General features: G+C 39.3%; 1 protein-coding gene across 1 annotated transcript in view; it reads right to left on the minus strand.

Moving 5' to 3' along the window:
* IMMP2L (inner mitochondrial membrane peptidase subunit 2) overlaps positions 1-20,342 on the minus strand; it is a 972,863-nt gene that overhangs the window by 106,464 nt on the left and 846,057 nt on the right. The gene's annotated exons all lie outside the window — the stretch shown is intronic.

Consider the following 20,342-nt stretch of genomic DNA (forward strand, 5'->3'; position numbering starts at 1 on the left):
CAGTTCAGTCGCTCAGTCATGTCCGACTCTTTGAGACCCTATGAATCGCAGATCACCAGGCCTCCCTGTCCATCACCAACTCCCAGAGTTCACTCAGACTCACATCCATCGAGTCAGTGATGCCATCCAGCCATCTCATCCTCTGTCGTCCCCTTCTCCTCCTGCCCCCAATCCCTCCCAGCATCAGAGTCTTTTCCAATGAGTCAACTCTTCACATGAGGTGGCCAAAGTACTGGAGCTTCAGCTTTAGCATCATTTCTTCCAAAGCAATCCCAGGGTTGATCTCCTTCGGAATGGACTGGTTGGCTCTCCTTGCAGTCCAAGGGACTCTCAAGAGTCCTCTCCAACACCACAGTTCAAAAGCATCAATTCTTTGGCGCTCAGCCTTCTTCACAGTCCAACTCTCACATCCATACATGCCCACTGGAAAAACCATAGCCTTGACTAGATGGACCATAGTTGGCAAAGTAATGTCTCTGCTTTTGAATATGCTATCTAGGTTGGTCACATGTTGGCTATAAAGGAAATATACAAAGTATACTATTTCCTACAAGCTTTTTAGCATAAATACTACTAAGAGCATCTCCTCTAGTGCTAATTAAATAAAACTGTTGGTCATATTTTTCTGCCTTTTGTACTGTCTTTAGCGTCATCTTTAATACAGGATTTATTTATCTGGCTGGCCTAGATATGAGTCTCTTTAGGAAGCTCTGCAATCTCCTTGTTCCTTTTTCTACTTCATTATATTTTGAATGCCTTGCACCAAAACTTTAAAAACAAGGTTAATACAAATTAGTATTCAGAAATTAAGTGTACTTCTTAATTCCTGAAATTGAGTTAGAAACTGATTATCTGGATTATTTCTCTATACAATAGATGGAAAAAAGATATTGTGTTTAAAAACCCAACTGTTATGGTTTACACTGGTAACAATTCACCACTGGCATAAAGAGGGAAGTACTACTGAAATGAAACAAAACAAAACCAAACATCTTCCCTGTGTCTTTCTCTGCAAATGTAGAACTAACACCCAGGTAGACATCAGTTGTATAGTCAGAGGTAAACTTTTAGACTTTGACTGATCCTGTTATTTTGGACACCTCCTCCCTTCTCATTTCACAATTCTTCAAGCACACAACCTGCCTGAAAGTGAAAGTGTTAGTCACTCAGTCGTGTCTGACTTTTTGCGACCCCATGGACTGCAGCCTACCAGGCTCCTCTGTCCATGGAATTTCCCAGGCAAGAATACTGGAGTGGGTTGTCTTTTCCTTTTCCATGGGATCTTCCTGACCCAGGGATCAAACCCAGGTCTCCTGCATTGCAGGCAGATTCTTTACCATCTGAGCCACCAGGGAGGTGTTAACAACCTGCCTACCCCCTCACAACATCTCTTCCCATTGCCATTGCCCTTTCTGCATTCCCATTGTGGTTTATTCCTCATTAGAAGTCAGTCTATTCATTCTACCTCCTGAGTTTAGAAGCTGCATGAGACAGTAGCTCCACTAGTGTGGTGGCTCAGACGGTAAAGCGTCTGTCTACAATGTGGGAGACCTGGGTTCGATCCCTGAGTCGGGAAGATCCCCTGGAGAAGGAAATGGCAATCCACTCCGGGACTATTGCCTGAAATATCCCATGGACAGAGGAGCCTGGTAGGCTACAGTCCATGGGGTCGCAAAGAGTCGGACACAACTGAGCGACTTCACTTTCACTTCCCACTAATGTGGGCTTACTAACTATTAATGCAGGGTTTTAATTAGAAGACTAAAATGTTCAAAGTTAGAGTTTATATGTATTTACCATTTGTTAACCTTACATCATGAGAAACGCTGGACTGGAAGAAACACAAGCTGGAATCAAGACTGCTGGGAGAAATAGCAATAACCTCAGATATGCAGATGACACCACCCTTATGGCAGAAACTGAAGAGGACCTAAAAAGCCTCTTGATGAAAGTGAAAGAGGAGAGTGAAAAAGTTGGCTTAAAGCTCAATATTCAGAAAACGAAGATCATGGCATCTGGTCCCATCACTTCATGGGAAATAGATGGGGAAACAATGGAAACAGTGTCAGACTTTCTTTTTTTGGGCTCCAAAATCACTGCAGATGGTGACTGCAGCCATGAAATTAAAAGACGCTTACTCCTTGGAAGAAAAGTTATGACCAACCTAGATAGTATATTCAAAAGCAGAGACATTACTTTGCCGACTAAGGTCCGTCTAGTCAAGGCTATGGTTTTTCCAGTGGGCATGTATGGATGTGAGAGTTGGACTGTGAAGAAGGCTGAGCACGCAAGAATTGATGCTTTTGAACTGTGGTGTTGGAGAAGACTCTTGAGAGTCCCTTGGACTGCAAGGAGATCCAACCAGTCCATTCTGAAGGAGATCAGCTCTGGGATTTCTTTGGAAGGAATGATGCTCAAGCTGAAACTGCAATACTTTGGCCACCTCATGCGAAGAGTTGACTCATTGGAAAAGACTCTGATGCTGGGAGGGATTGGGGGCAGGAGGAAAAGGGGACGACAGAGGATGAGATGGCTGGATGGCATCACTGACTCGATGGATGTGAGTCTGAGTGAACTCCGGGAGTTGGTGATGGACAGGGAGGCCTGGCGTGCTGCAATTCATGAGGTCGCAAAGTGTCAGACACGACTGAGCAACTGAACTGAACTGAACCTTACAAAATGTAAGGATAATTTTGATTATGATCTTATAAGAACTCATGGAACACTGAAGAGGCTTTTAGTTATATATACCAGGTTTAATATTAATACAGAGCAAACCAAAAAGCTGTAAATTTTCCTCAGTAATGTATTTGATCCTGTGCTACAAAAACCATTCATTTACTAAATGAGCAGTTGAAGAAATTAACTCCTTTCTTTTCTCTAATAATGTAGAACATCTATATTCACTACAGATTTTCACTGAGATTCACTAAGTAAAAATTCTCAGCCCAGTGCAGCCTATGTTTTATTCCACAATTGCAAATATAAACTAAAAAAAAAAAAAAGTACATTTTTCAAATAATTTTTAAATGAATTAAATGCATTGTTTTTCCCTTAACCTCCAGTTTCAGAGACTGGCAAAAAAAAAATGGCAATAGATAAATTACCAAATTTTAGTTTGCCATTATGGTGTTATTAGTCATCAATAATATCAAATATCAGTTTAATATATTATTTTTCTTTCTAAAATAAAGACATTTTATAATTTAAGAAACCTATGCACAAGATATGTTCCCAATATGAACTAAAATATTCATTTTGCACATTCAGATATAATTTAGGTAAGATATAAATGGAACTTATCTGACAACATGCTACGAATTGTCAAAAATCTTCATCCAAAATAAAACAGACCCATATAAAATATTAACAATAGCCTATGCCTGAAATAAAACTTTAAAGAGATAATTATAAAGCAAGTCAGTCTATCTAATTGTACTTATTTTAATAGCAAAAAGTACATATAAAGTTTCATTATAATTATATACCTAAGGTGATCTGCTATATACCCTTAAACTTTCTTTGAAAAATTAATAGGCAATCAAAATCAAATTCTTTTTTCCAACAAAGGAGAATGATCACCTTATGCAATTAGTTTAAAGACACCTTCTTTGAATATGAAGTAGGAAAAGATTAGCTTGTTATCCCAGTTTCTTGTTAACCTAGTTGTGGGTGGAAGAGATGAGACCTGAAGATAAGTTATAGAGTTGAGTCCATCCTATAAGCACCTCCACTTTGCCTTATTTCTTGGTCATTTCTGGCCTTTAAATCCAAACATATGCAAAAAAAAAAAAAAGATTCTGAGACATTCACTAGACTTATAATTTATATCTGAAAACATACTTTAAGCCTCAGGTAGGCAGGGTACAAACTCCAATCCTCAGGAAGATTATACTTTCAAAGACAACATACATAAATACTTTAAATTAGAACTAACGATAGTGGGAAAATCTACGAACAAGGTATGAGAGTCTGTCCTGCCAAGTGATTCTAACAGTTTTGTGAGACTTTACCTTAGCATTTCCAATTTACAGCTTCCTTTCCTGACAAGTTATTTGCTTAAATATATTGATTCAACTTCAATAGGAAAGGGGAAGAGATTAGCAATGGAACCGTACAGGTTCTTTCCAAACTCTTTTTTAAATGCTCTTTTGATAGTTTTTAGGCAATTTGACCTAGTATTCCCCATAAGGTGTGTTTATTTTAACACATAATGTCTTTCAATTTTAAAAAATGTATGAGGAAGTTCTATTTATATTGATATAAGCATAACACTTAAGCTAACAATAGATACTTAATATGTGCTAGGTACTCAGCTAGATATATTTACCTAATTTGTTTTTGAGTACCAGGTCCAGGCCAGAATACTGCAGTATTCTGTTTTCTCCAGGCCAAAATACTGGAGTGGGTAGCTTTTCCCTTCTTCAGGGGATCTTCCCAACCAAGGGAGCAAACCCAAGACTTGTGCATTGCAAGCAGATTCTTTACCAGCTGAGCCACAAGGGAAGCCCACAGAAGAGGAGTAAATTAAGGATAATTGTGATTTCTTTCTGGGAGGATATGGACTAGGGGAGGAAGTTTTGGAAGACACTGGGGTTGGCATAGGGACAGAAAATTTCATAGGAGTATATGGTAACATGTTTCCTTGTTCTCTATCTTGGGTCTAATTAGCTTAAACTCAGCAGTCAGGAATAGACAAAACAGGGAACACCATAACATGCTCTAACTCTGGAACAAATAAATCTTCTCTTTACAAGGACCTTAATGACTCATGAGTCCAACAACTGAAGCATTAACTCTCCAATCTGCCTTCCCTGGATGACTTACTTTCAGGTAGCAAAAGTAAAACAGATAATAGTCCTCTTCAGTGATACAATTCTTAAACTCATTCAGTGTTACAGTTAGTGAATAAACACTTTATGGCAAAACCTATAAGCTCTTTCAGCAATGGAAATGTCCTATACATTTTTAACTATCTGGATACACAGACTTAAAACTCATAATATGCAGAAACTTTCATGTTTGCCTTTTAAGACCCTCTCTTCATAATCTTCCTGTGAATGGAGAACAGAAAACAAGTATGCATAGCTCCTTTCAGGTCTACAAAATGAAAAAATGACTCCTAAAGGATAGCATTTAGTCCAAGATGGTGGCATGGAAGGACATTTGCTCATCTTCTTCTGGGAGGACTCCAAAATCACAGCTCACTGCTGAACAACCATTAACAGAAGAATGTTGGATCGCACCAAAAAAAGATACCCCACATCCAAGGGCAAAGGAGAAGCCCCAGCAAGACAGTAGGAGGGGCAAAACCACAATTAGAATCAAACCCCATACCCACCAGAGATGCTCAGAGGGCTCAAACAAACCTTGTATGTACCACGACCCAGACACCCCGAAGAGACTGAGCCAGAATGGTAACCGAATGTCTCCTGAGGTGATATGGTCAGTAGTGAGCTGCTGCAGGGGCAGAGGCTCTGGGTGCAGTTCACCTGGGTATGGCATATGCCCTCTGTTAGGAGGTCTCCATTACACCTACCATAGAGCCCCCAGAACTTACACAGGACTGGGGAAACAGACTCTTGGAGGGCACAAACAAAACCTAGTGTGCACCAGCACCCAGGAGAACAGAGCAGTGATCCCATAAGAGACTGACCCAGACTTGCCTGTGAGTTAGTGTCCAGGAGTCTCCAGCGGAGGTGTGGGTTGGCAGTGGCCTGCTGCAGGGTCGAGGGCACTGAGTGCAACAGTGCCTGCTTGGGGGCTTTTGAAGGAGGTCACTGTGATCTTCATCACCTCTACTGTAGTTTGGCCTCAGGTCAAACAACAGGGAAGGAACACAGCCTCGCCCATCAACAGAAAATTGGATTAAAGATTTACTGAGCATGCCCCCGCCCATCAGAACAAGACCCAGTTTCCCCCTCAGTCAGTCTTTCCTATCAGGAAGCTTCCATAAGCTTCCATAAGCCTCTTATCCTAATCCATCAGAGGGCAGACAGACTGAAAAACACAATCACAGAAAACTAACCAATCTGATCACATGGACCACAGCGTTGTCTAACTCAATGAAACTATGAGCCACGCCCTGTAGGGCCACCCAAGAAGGACAGGTCATGGTGGAGAGTTCTGACAAAACTTGGTCCACTGAAGAAGGGAATGGCAATATTCTTCCCTTGAGAACCCCAAGAGCAGTATGAAAAGGCAAAAAGATAGGACACTGAAAGATGAATTCCCCAGGTCAGTAGGTTCCCAATTGCTACTGGAGATCAGTGGAGAAATAACTCCAGAAAGAATGAAGAGACAGAGTGAAAGCAAAAACAACATCCAGTTGTGGAAGTGACTGGTGATGGAACTAAACGTCTGATGCTGCAAAGAGCAATACTGCATGGAAAACTGGCATGTAGGTCCATGAATCAAATCAAACTGGAAGTGGTCAAACAGGAGATGGCAAGAGTGAACATCGACATTCTAGGAATCAGCAAACTAAAATGGACTGGAATGGGTGAATTTAACTCAGACGACCATTATATCTACTACTGCAGGCAGGAATCCTTCAGAAGAAATGGAGTAGCCATCATGGTCAACAAAAGAGTCCGAAATGCAGTACTTGGATGCAGTCTCAAAAATGATAGAATGATCTCTGTTCAAATCCAAGGCAAGCCATTCAACATCACAGTAATCCAAGTTTATGCCCTGACCAGTAATGCTGAAGAAGCTGAAGTTAAATGGTTCTATGAAGACCTACAAGACTTTCTAGAACCAACACCCAAAAGAGATGTCCATTTCATTATAGAGGACTGGAATGCAAAAGAAGAAGTCAAGAGATACTTGTAGTAATAAGGCAAATTTGGCCTTGGAGAACAAAGTGAAGCAGGGCAAAGGCTAACAGAGTTTTGCAAAGAGAATGCACTGGTCATAGCAAACACCCTCTTCCAATGATACAAGAGAAGACTCTACACATGGACATCACCAGATGGTTAATACCAAAATCAGATTGATTATATTCTTTGCAGCCAAAGATGGAGAAGCTCTATACAGGCAGCAAAAACAAGACCAGGAGCTGACTATGGCTCAGATCATGAACTTCTTATTGCCAAATTCAGACTTAAATTGAAGAAAATAGGGAAAACCACTAGACCATTCAGGTATGACCTAAGTCAAATCCCTTATGATTATACGGTGGAAGTGAGAAATAGATTTAAGGGACTAGATCTGATAGAGTGCCTGAAAAACTATGGACAGAGATTCGAGACATTGTACAGGAGACAGGGATCAAGACCATCCCTAAGAAAAAGAAATGCAAAAAGGCAAAATGTTTGTCTGAGGAGGCCTTACAAATAGCTGAGAAAAGACACAAAAGGCAAAGGATAAAAGGAAAGATATACTCATTTGAATGCAGAGTTCCAAAAAATAGCAAGGAGAGATAAGAAAACCTTATTCAGTGATCAATGCAAAGAAACAGAGGAAAACAATAGAATGGGAAAGACTAGAGATCTCTTCAAGAAAATCAGAGATACCAAGGGAACATTTCTTGCAAAGATGGCCATAATAAAGGACAGAAATTGTATGGACCTAATAGAAGCAGAATATACTAAGAAAAGGTGGCAAGAATACACAGAAAAATATACAAAAAAAGATCTTCATGGCCCAGATGACCACAATAGTGTGATCACTCACCTAGAGAAAGACATCCTGGAATGCGAAGTCAAGTGGGCCTTAGGAACCCAGATAACCATGATAGTGTGATCACTGACCTAGAGCCAGATATCCTGGAATGTGAAGTCAAGTGGGCCTTAGGAAGCATCACTATGAACAAAGCTAGTGGAGGTGATGGAATTCCAATTGAGCTATTTCCAATCCTAAAAGATGATGCTGTGATACTGCTGCACTCATTATGCCATCAAATTTGGAAAACTCAGCAGTGGCTGGAAAAAGTCATTTTTCATTCCAATCCCAAAGAAAGGTAATGAGAAAGAATGCTCAAATTACTGCCCAGTTGCACTTATTTCACACTCTAGCAAAGAAATGCTCAAAATTCTCCAAGCCAGGTTTCAACAGTACATGAACTGTGAATCTCCAGATGTTCAAGCTGAATTTAGATAGAGGCACTCCAGTATTCTTGCCTGGAAAATCCGATGGGTGGAAGAGCCTGGTAGGCTTCAGTCCATGGGGTCGAGAAGAGTCAGACACGACAGAGCGACTTCACTTTCACTTTTCATTTTCATGCATTGGAGAAGGAAATGGCAACCCACTCCAGTGTTCTTGCCTGGAGAATCCCAGGGACGGGGGAACCTGATGGGCTGCTGTCTTTGGGGTCGCACAGACTGAAGACACGACTGAAGCGACTTAGCAGCAGCAGCAGTGGAACCAGAGCTCAAATTATCAACATCCTTTGGATCATTAAAAAAGCAAGAGTTCCAGAAAAACATCTACTTCTGTTTTATTGAGTATACCAAAGCCTTTGACTGTGTGGATCACAACAAACTGTGGAAAATTCTTGAAGAGATGAGAATACCAGACCACCTTATCTGCCTCCTGAGAAATCTGTATGCAGGTCAGGTAGCAACAGTTAGAACAAGATATGGAAAAACAGACTGGTTCCAAATCGGGAAAGGAGTACGTCACCCTGCTTATTTAATTTATATACAGAGTACATCGTGAGAAACGCCAGGCTCGATGACGCACAAGTGGAATCAAGGATGCCGGGAGAAATATCAAAACCTCAGATATGCAGATGACACCACCCTTATGGCAGAAACTGAAGAAGAACTAAAGAGCCTCTTGATGAAAGTGAAAAAAGAATGAAAAAATTGGCTTAAAACTCAACATTCAGAAAACTAAGATCATGGCATCTGGTCCCATCACTTCATGGCGAATAGATGGGGAAACAGTGAGATACTTTATTTTGGGGGCTCCAAAATCACTGCAGATGGTGATTGCAGCCATGAAATTAAAAGACACTTACTCCTTGGAAGAAAAACTATGACCAACCTAGACATCATATTAAAAAGCAGAGACATTACTTTGCCAACAAAGGTCCGTATAGTCAAAGCTATGGTTTTTGCAGTAGTCATGTATGGATGTGAGTGTTGGATTAGAAAGAAAGCTGAGCGCCGAAGAATTGATGCTTTTGAACTGTGGTGTTGGAGAAGACTCTTGAGAATCCCTTGGACTGCAGGGAGATCCTACCAGTCCATCCTAAAGGAAATCAGTCTGGAATATTCATTGGAAGGACTGATGGTGAAGCTGAAGCTCCAACACTTTCGCCACTTGTTGTGAAGAACCGACTCATTGGAAAAGACCCTGATCCTGGGAAAGACTGAAGGCAGGAGAAGCAGGGGAAAACAGAGGATGAGATGATTGGATGGCATCACCAAAGTAATGGACCTGAGTTTGAGTAAGTTCCAGGAGTTGGTGATGAACTGGGAAGCCTGGTGTGCTGCAGTCCATGAGATTGTAAAGAGTCAACACGACTGAGCGACTGAACTGAAATGATAGCATAATTTAACTATTACAGTTTTATAAATTATTAGGAATACTCAAGCTGTTTTTAATGTTTCCAGTTAAAACTAAAAAAAGCAAAAAAAAAAAAAAGTATAGAAAAATCCTGTAACTTTTACATCTTTCTTTTTGCGGCATTCTCTGTCCATAGTGAACAGCATCTCTACCCTCCTACTGCACATTCAATCTGTAATCAGGACTCTTCATCTACTAAATAACTCTTGATTCCATCTCTATATACCACAAAGTCATCATCTCTGAGCTGGGCTACTTCTAAATGCTCCTAAAGATTGGCTAGCATTTATATCTACTTTATTTCCCTCCCTTCTGTTCTCGGTGATTTCACCAGATTAAAAAGAATACATTTGAATCAGTCCTAATGAGGTAGATGAAACTGGAGCCTATAATACAGAGTGAAGCAAGCCAGAAAGAAAAACACCAATACAGTATACTAACGCATATATATGGAATTTAGAAAGATGGTAATGATAACCCTGTATGCGAGACAGCAAAAGAGACACAGATGTATAGAACAGTCTTTTGGACTCTGTGGGAGAGGGACAGGGTGGGATGATTTGGGAGAATGGCATTGAAACATGTATAATATCATATAAGAAATGAACCGCCAGTCCAGGTTCGATGCTTGATACTGGATGCTTGGGGCTGGTGCACTGGGATGACCCAGAGGGATGGTACGGGGAGGGAGGAGGGAGGGGGGTTCAGGATTGGGAACACATGTACACCCTTAGCGGATTCATTTTGATGTATGGCAAAACCAATACAATACTGTAAAGTAATTATCCTCCAAAAATAAATAAATTTAAATTTTAAAAAATGTAAATATAGGCATGCCATATTCCTGTTTGAAGCTCTTAAAGGTTTATCATTGTATAAAAGCAAAACACCTCAACAATCTCAATCCACAGAGTTGTTAATCACTCAGAAAACTGTAATAAAAATCCTGATGCCAAGGCCCCAGCCTCAGAGATTCTGATGTAATTAATCTGGGGGGTTACGCACTGCTATATTTAAGATGGATAACCAATAAGAACCTACTGTATAGCATAGAACCTACTGTATAATTTTTGCTCAATGTTATTTGGCAGCCTGGATGGGAGGGGAGTTTGGGGGAGAGTAAATACATGTATATGTATGACTGAATCCCTTTACTGTCCACCTGCAGCTGTCACAACATTGTTGATTGGCTATACTCCAATGCAAAAAAAAAAAAAAAATTAAATTAAAAATGTAAATACAATCATGCCATATTCCTGTTTAAAACTCTTTTTAAGGTTCTTCGTTGTTCTAACCCCTCAACAAGGTCCGCAATCCACACACTGTTCCTCATACTTGGCTGCACATTGGAATCACTCAGAAAACTTTAATAAAAGTCCTGATGCCTAGGCCCCACTCTCAAAGATTCTGATGTAATCAGCCTAGGCTGGGCCTATGCAGCTGGGTTTTTGCAAGTTTCAGTGAGAGCTCTCCCATTAGACCAGGGCTGAGAACTAGTGATCCAGAGGTGCATCATCTGATGTGGTATGGTAATCTCTTATCATATGTGGCCATTATGCACTTGAAATGTGGCTGGTCTGAATATCGACATGCTGTGACTATAATACATACAGTATATTTTAAAGACATTGTAGAGCTACTCTGGCGGCTCAGTGGTAAAGAACCCACCTGCCAATGCAGAGACACTGGTTTGATCCCTGATCCGGGAAGATCTCACATGCCACAGAATGACTAAGCCCATTTGCCACAACTACTGAAGCCTACTGTGCCCTACAGCCCATTCTCTAGAACAAGACAAGCCACTCCAATAGGAAGCCTGTGCACCACAACTAGACAGTAGCCCCTGCTTGCTGCAACAAGATAAAAAGCCTGTGCAGCAATGAACACCTAGAACAGCCAAAAATAAAATAAAAATATTTTAAAAAATAAAGCTGCTGCTGCTGCCTCCAAGTTGCTTCAGTTGTGTCCAACTCTGTGTGACCCCATAGATGGCACCCCACCAGGCTCCCCCACCCCTTGGATTCTCCAGGCAAGAACACTGGAATGGGTTGCCATTTCCTTCTCCAGTGCATGAAAGAGAAAAGTGAAACTGAAGTCGTTCAGTCATGTCCAACTCTTAGCAACCCCATGGACTGTAGCCCACCAGGCTCCTCCGTCCATGGGATTTTCCAGGCAAGAGTACTGGAGTGGGGTGCCATCGCCTTCTCCGAAAAAATAAAGACAGTATGAGAAACAGAATAAAATATATCAGTAATTTTTAATATTGATTAAGTGCTGAAATAATATTTTGGAAATATCAGGTTAAATAAAATATTATGAAAATTAATTCCAAGTTCTTCCACTTTTTAAAGTGGCTGCTAACAAAAACTTAAAAATTACCTAGGTGGCTTGTATTCAATTTCCATCAGACAGTGCCATAAGGGCTTCATGTAGCACCACACTCCCCCTCTCCTGCTTTGCCCCTCACCTTCTCTTCATTTCTGAGATTTTCTTCCTCCTCACCACAAGGTCTTTGTATGCTCTCTGACTGAGCTGTATTCTTTTCCTCCTTTTTTCCTGGTTAACTGCAAATTATCCTCCGGATCTCATCTGAAGGGGTAATACACTGGTACACACCCTTCACACAGGCCTCTCTCTCTCACATGCACACATTTCTGAGACTATATAATGTCCATTTCTCTTACTAGTAAGCTCTGTAAGCACAGGTTAATATATACTTTTGCATGATGACTCAGATTTAAATATGTGCTGAATAAATGACATATTACCAGAAACAAAAGTATAGGAACTGTCACATTAGAAATACTGAATCTATAAAATATTCATCCATGTGCCAGACAGTCCATTGCTAACACATGAAATAAACTTTAAACTTTGTGGACTAGGACATACACACTCTTCACTTGTCACAGTGACACCCCAAGAGTGTAAACTAATGATATATGTTTATATATGTATGTCTATATAAACATACATATACACATATATACCTATACACATTTCTTTACTCAAGTATACAGGTAGATATATATGTAAAGAAATGTGTTTATGTATATATGTATATTAACATACACATACATGCCAAGGTAATTTTGGGCTTCCCTTGTGGCTCAGCTGGTAAAGAATCCGCCTGCAATGTGGGAGACCTGAGTTCGATCTCTGGGTTGGGATGATCCCTTGGAGAAGGGAAAGGCTATCCACTCCAGTATTCTGGTCTAGAGAATTTTATGGACTGTATAGTCCACGGGGTCACAAAGAGTTGAACACGACTAAGTGACTTTCACTTTTCACTTTCAAGGTCATTTTTCATATTTTGGTATTGCAAAAAATCTATTCACAGGTATAAAAGTTCACTTTTAGCATGGCAACAGAAACTATATTTTTAATAAAGATTTTAAAGAAAAATATTATTATCTATAGGAACAGAAGAAAATCTCTCAAAGAATGCTTCTTGATTCTTCAGAAAGTCTGTAAACATTTCAAAGTGGAAGGTATATAATTCTCCAACATTTTAACAGATAATCCTTTTTGCCTGAGTAAAATTTACTCAAGAGTAACCTCCTTCTATGTTCTTTTTCAATGTATATCATTATTAAGTCTGGTAGTTTACTGCCAAATATATATATGTGTGTGTGTGTATATATATATATATATAAGTATAAATCCCATTTTATTGTAGTCTGAAGAAGTAATGATGATACTCAATGCAAAAAGAGATTTTAAAAAGAGCTAACATGACCCTCATACCCAGTCTTACTCTACAAACCCAGCTGAGGAATCTTAATCAGCTCCTTTCTCTACTAAAGTGAGTCTCCCCTAAGGGAAGCCAATGAGGTGTAAGCCTTCTTTTTTTTTTTTTTTTTTATTATAAAGGTATCTAAAATGATCTTCAATAATCATCATTGACATAGTGCATTACTACAAATAATTTTTAAAGCTCTTTCCTAGACACAGTGTTATCACACCTTGCAACACTCCTGTGAGATAATAGTAAGCCTTCTTTATTTCCTTCTTGATTTGTCAACCTGCCAAGATGCAACTTTCGCTATTTTAAGAGTGTGTGATATAACTCCCAGGAGGGTGATCATGGCAAAAGTATCAAAATATATACTCACTGACCTAGGTGGAGAAATACTTTGTCCTACATAATCTCAAATAACTGAATTCAAATTCTCTTTTGAATATCAGAAAAATTAACCTTCCAATAGTCTACAATAAATGAAATCCAGCTAAATATGATGATTTAGGTCAGAGGTCAGTGAAATTTTTCCATAAAGAGGCAGATGGCAAATATTTTAGCCTGTGAGGGCCTTACGGTCTCAGCTGCACATATTCATCTCTGTTGTCATGGCATAAAAGCTGCCACAGACATCGTGCTAACAAACAAGCATGGCTGTATTTCTATATAACTTTACTGCAATATAGGTGGTGGGCCAGATTTAGGCTGTAGGGTATTATTAGTTAATTCCAGATTCAGAAGGAAAGTAACTGGCTCTATAAAATTAACCATGGACTCATCAAAAGAAAACTATGAAGACGACTTTCCAGTTGAAATTTTACTACAGTACTTTAATTCTTTTTTCAATTCTTAGAGGTTGATGTTTTTTCTTATAACTGCATCTTGCTTTTCCATTTACATTTTTGCATATATGTGACCTGATGAATTCTTACAAGAACTTTGCAAGGTAGCTCTCACTGATCCAATTCAATAATTGAAGAAACTGAGGTCACTTATATGAAATGATTCTCTTAAAATCATACAGGCATAGAAAGCAGAGCAAGAAGTCAAACACAGTTCTAACATCAAGGAGCTGGAAGAGCTCTAATACATAAGATTTTCCACTCACCTCCCCATTTTATTACTAGACAAATAATCAGAAAATAAATGACTTCTGCTATTTATAAAACAGGTAACTAATAAGAACCTAGTATACAACACAGGGAACTCTGCTCAATACTCTTGTCATGAACTATATGGGAATAGAATTTAAAAATGAATGGATAGATGTATATGTACAACTGATTCACTTTGTTGTACAGCAGAAACGAAACATTATAAATTGAGTATACTCCAATAAAAATTAACTTAAAAAAAAGAAAAGAAGTGATTTCAAAGCAAAGATATAATCACTGTCTTCCATCCTTTATTAGTCTTTTCAAGATAATATCCTTCGGCAGAAATGCAGATACACCAATGACAGAAATGCATATTTATCAATATAATGTAACTGTAAACCATATAGGCTTTATTTTATTGTAGCAATGTCTTATCTGTCCAATAGGCTACCACTGGGTAGCTATTATAACCAAAATCTTTTAACGATAGAAATCACTGCAACAAAATGTCTTTATTTTGATCTGTAATAACACCTGTTTGGTTCTGCATAATTTTATCAACTGCACATTGATAGTTCTCTTTTTTCATACATTTGGATCTTGTTTTTCAAAGACAGTTTAGATTCCTTGAAAGAGAGTGGCTCTCATAAGTGTGGTGGTTTTTTTTTTGTTTTTTTTTTTTTTCACATTTTCCACAAGGCAGCCCAGACCTCAGCACATAAGTCCTTTTAGAAATGAAAATTATGAACTCAGAGAAGAATGCTTATTAGTAGTATGATTTCCTTGTATATTTTTGTTGCCAGTATATTTTATTACCATCATGCCCAAAAATAAACTCAAAACGGCTTAAAGACTTAAACGGAAGACATGACACCATAAAACCCCAAAGAGAAATCACAGGCAAAACATTCTCTGACATAGATTGTACCCATGTTTTCTTAGGTTAGTTGCTCAATGTTAAAGAGATAGAAGCAAAAATAAACAAATGGGAACTATTAAATGTACAAGTTTTTGCCCAGCAAAGGAAATCATTAAAAAAAAAAAAAAACCTAAAAGACAACTGATGGAATGGAAAAAAAATCAGAAAATGATGTGACACGCAGGAGCTTAATCTCCAAAATATACAAACAGCTCATGCAACTCAGCAACAACAAAAAACAAGCCAATTGAAAAATAGACAGAAGACCATAATAGACATTCTGCAAAGAAGGCATGCAGACAGCCAGTAGGCAAATGAAAAGATGCTCAACATCACTAAGTATTAGGAAAATGCAAATCAAAATTAAAATGAAGTACCACCTCACACCAGTCAGAATAGCCATCATTAAAAAGTCTACCAAAAAATAACAAATGCTGCAGCGGGTGTGTAGAAAAGGGAACCCTCCTACACTGTTGATGGGAATATAAGTTGGCACAGCCACTGTGGAGTACGGTATGGAGGTTTCTTAAGAAACTAAAAATAAAGCTACTATACAATCCAGCAATCCCAGTCTTAGGAATATACTCCGACAAAACTATAATTCAAAAAGATACATGCACTGCTACATTCTACGTTGTGTGCTGCTGTGAATAGCAGCACTATTCACAATAGCCGAATCATGGAAACAATCTAAATGTCTATCGGCAGATGAATGGATAAAGGAGAAATGGTACATATAACAACGGAATACCACTCAGCCATAAAAAAGTGAAATAATGTGATTAGCAGCAACAGATGCAATTAGCATACTTAGTGAAGTACTTTGGAGGAGAAAATGGGAACCCACCCCAGTATCCCTGCCTGGAGAATCCCACGGACAAAGGAGCCTGGTGGGCTGCTGTACATGGGGTCACACAGAGTAGGACATGACTGAAGCGACTTAGCATGCATGCACGCATTGGAGAAGGAAATGGCAACCCACTCCAGTATTATTGTCTGGAGAAGCCCAGGGACAGAGGCATCTAGTGGGCTGCAGTCTATGAGGTCGCACAGAGTTGGACATGACTGAAGCGAGTTAGCAGCAGCAGCAGCAGTGAAGTACTTAACATACTTAGCTAAAGATTAACATAATTAGTGAAGTAAGTCAGAAAGAGAAAGAGAAATACCATATGATATCACTTATGCATGCATATGTGCTAAGTCCTTTTCATTGTGTCTGACTCTGTGTGATCCTATGGACTGTAGCCCGCCAGGCCCTTCCGTCCATGGGATTCTCCAGGCAAGAATACTGGAGGGGGTTGTCCTCCTCCAGGGAATCTTCCCGACCCAGAGAATGAACCCGTGTCTCTCACGTCTCCTGCATTGGCAGGTGGGTTCTTTACCACTGGCACCACCTGGGAAGTCCAATATCACTTATGTGTAATCTAAAATGTGGCACAAATGAACGTATCTACAAAACAGAAAGAGCCTCATAGGCATAGACAACAGGCTGGTGGTCAGCAAGGTAGGAGGATGACAGCTGTGGGCTGGAGTTTAGGGTGGTAGACACAAACCATTATCTTTATAATGGATGAACAACGAAGTCTCAGTGTATAGCAAGAGAACTATATATAATGTTCCGTGATAAATGATAAAAGAATATTAAAAAACAATGTATGTGTGTGTGTGTGTTTGTGTAACTGAGTCATTTTGCTATACAGCAGATTTTGGTACAGCATTGTAAATCAACTATACTTCAATTTAAAAAATAATACTAAATAAAATTGGAGAAACAACAACAAAAGAAAGTCTCCTTTTATGTTATTTCCTACTAATATATTTATTTTAACTACTGTTAAGTTCTCATGCTTGCTCAAATATTGTATGAAGGAAACAGCCACATAAAAAGAAAATAATTATTTTAGTGTAAACAAAATGGCAACCCACTCCAGTATTCTTGCCTGGGTTACCCCATGGACAGAGGAAGCTGGTGGGCTAAAGTCCTTGGGGAGGCAAAAGTCCTAACTCAGCACCTAAATAATAACAATAATGTTTTAGAGTTATTTTTCTAATAAACTATGTTGAATATAATGCATGATTATTTGAATCTAAAAGTATATCTTTCAATAAAAAAATCAGGTGAATGTTTAGCTGCAATTTGGCATTTAAAAACATTTACATGCTAGCAAGACAGTATAATTTGCAGGAATACCATGCCTCTGGAAACACATGAGAGTTCAAATAGAATCCGTTCTAACTTTTTCCAGAGTGAAGTTGCCAAAAATAGAGTGGGCTTAAGCTGGGCCACAGTTTTGTGAAACTGCCATAACTTCACAGGAAAATGGAGGAAATGAAACAAGTCTGCTTTGGTGAGGAGGAGCAGGGAGGCTGCTGTAGACGGATGGATGGGCCTTCACCTGCCAGCATGTTAGTGCTGTTATACCAAAGGTCTTTTACAGCTTACAGTTAAACTTAATGCTAAGCATAATCTGAATATACGATACCTTATTGTACTTGTATTACTGTATGCAAATATAAATAAAGTTAGCACAAATTGGTGAACAATTAATGAGATTCATTGCAGGGATATTTCATCACTGAACACTGTTTTCCTGCCAACTGAGACATGATGTATTTAATTCTAAATGACACCACCTGCTCCCACCTCTAAGTGAAATGAAAAAGCTGCCAAAGGGCACGTTGGGAATTTACTTGCAGACTTCCTTTTAATCAGGCATTTCTCCATAATATTGAAAGCCAAAAACATCATGAAAAATAACACAGCTTTGTAAGTCGATAGTTGAATTTGGAGTGCTCACCAAAGAAAAGAAACTTAGTGTGTGTGTGTGTGTGTGTGTGTGTGTGTGTGTATATATGATGATATTCCCTGACAATAGTATTCATTTCTTGTTGTGAAATTACTTTCTTACTCTAAAGGGGAAAAAAGAAAAAAGATAAGTATGAAAATACAATATTATCTGACATGACAAATCAATGAGAAGTCTTATAACAGGAGAGTGGACTGAATGTTTTCATTTGTCATAGTTACCTAGATAACAATCCTGTGAACTTACAGATTGTCTAAGCAAAGTGTTTCTCTAACATCATTTCAAAATGTTTCGATACCCTCTTGCCCCAGTGAACTATCAACATATTATCAAGCATTTTCCTAGCAGGTAGGAGGAGTTAGAGGATGGACAGTTATTTTTTTAAGAACCTTACAGGACCTTCCTTATGGCTTTCCTCTAGACATTCAGTCCCCTCCCCTGAGCCACTGAACTGCTATTCAACATGAGAACTGGAGGATGTAGGAGGGTATAAAACAAGTGTATATACCAATTTCTCTTCTAGCATGTCTATCAAATGAAGATCCATTTTCCAAAGTCATCACATTGCTAAGGATAGTGTAGACAGTATAAAATCTGTCGAATTAGTTTCCCATTAACTCATGCTTTCATCCCTAGAAGTTTCAAAATGATGTCCTAATTGAAAAGTGATGTCAAAATCACATGTGAACAGCTAATGTTTGTAAAATAACATTTAAAGACCCTAAGCCAAAACAAAGACTCACATAAATATAAGTCACTCTTGCATTCATTTAGCAGTCATTCACCCAAAACACTTTTTTAAAGTATCCTCTACATGCCAGGTTCTAGGTGCTAGGAACAGGTCAACGAGCAAGACAGGCAAAATCCTTGCCCTCAGAGAGTTTACATTCTGAGGGGTGATAGGAAACAAACATCCTCCCATTTGTTCTTTTTTTAAAAACTAATTTTATTTATTTATTTATTTTTGGCTGCGCTGGATCTTTGTTGCTGTGCAGGCTTTTTCCCTAGTTGCGGAGAATGGGGGCTACTTTCTAGTTATAGTGCACGGACTTTTCATTGCAGTGATTTCTCTTGTTGTAGAGCAATGTCTCTAGGGCACTTCTGCAGCTGTGGCACACGGGCTCAACAGTTTTCATTCCCCAGCTCTAGAGCATAGGCTCTAGAGGCATAAGCACATGGGCTTCACTGCTCTGAAGCATGTGGGACCTTCCAGGAGCAGGGATTGAACCTACGTCTCCTGCGCTGGCAGGTGGCGTCTTTACCACTGAGTCACCAAGGAAGCCCCTCCTGTTTCCTCTGGAACCCACACAAAGCTGGTTTTGATCTCAACCACTCAAAAAAGATAGCTCTTCAGAGTCATCACTAGCTTTCATATTGCCAAAGTTATTTTTTTCTTCTCTTGGTTTTGAGCACACCACTCTGTTAGCAGGACTGGCAACCCACAATCTTCTTGGCTGGTTCCTTCTCGTCTTCCTGACTTGGAATTATGAAGTGGTTTGGGCCTCAGTCCTGGGACCTTCCTTTCCCTATTTATCCCCGCTCTGTCTCATCCATGTTTTTAAGTAGATGAATAACTTCCAGACATATCAGCAGCCCAGAGAACCTCTTCAAATTCAGACATTCAACTGCTTTACTTGATATTTTTTGCTTTGTTGTCCAATACATATCACAAATAAAATGTTTCCAGACTAATTCTTATCACACATACTTGCTACTCTCACAGTCTTCCCCATTGAAATAGACTGTGCATTCCAAAGTGGCTGCCACCATATCATCCATTGCATGTGCCCTGCTTGCCTTGACATAGCTTCTATTGAGTGGTAATGTGTCTGTCCTCTCTTCCTTTAATCTGGGTTGTGACTGCCTTATCTAATAGAATATGGGGAATGTAACATTATGTGATGTCTAAGACTAGGTTATGAAAGTTTCATGTACCTCCATTTGGCTCTCCTGGGTCACTCACTCTTAGAACCTAGCTGCTTTGCTTTGTGGAAGCCAGAATTGCAGATTACCTGCAGAGGTCATGGGCAGGTGTTCCAGCTACAACAAAGCGGAGGCCCTAACCAAAAGCTGTACATGTGAATGAAGACACTTCCAGATAACTCTAGCTTCCCATCATTGAGTCAACTCCAGGTTTTGAGTCTTCCAAATAGAGGCACCAGATATTGTGGAACAGAGACCAGGACTTCCTCCTAGGCCATGTTTGAATTCATAACCCAGTGAACCTGTGAGCAAAATAATATGGTTATTTTATGCCACTAAAC

The sequence above is a fragment of the Capra hircus genome, chromosome 4 (genome assembly GCF_001704415.2).
Source record: "Capra hircus breed San Clemente chromosome 4, ASM170441v1, whole genome shotgun sequence".
In the NCBI taxonomy this organism is placed as follows: Eukaryota; Metazoa; Chordata; class Mammalia; order Artiodactyla; family Bovidae; genus Capra; species Capra hircus.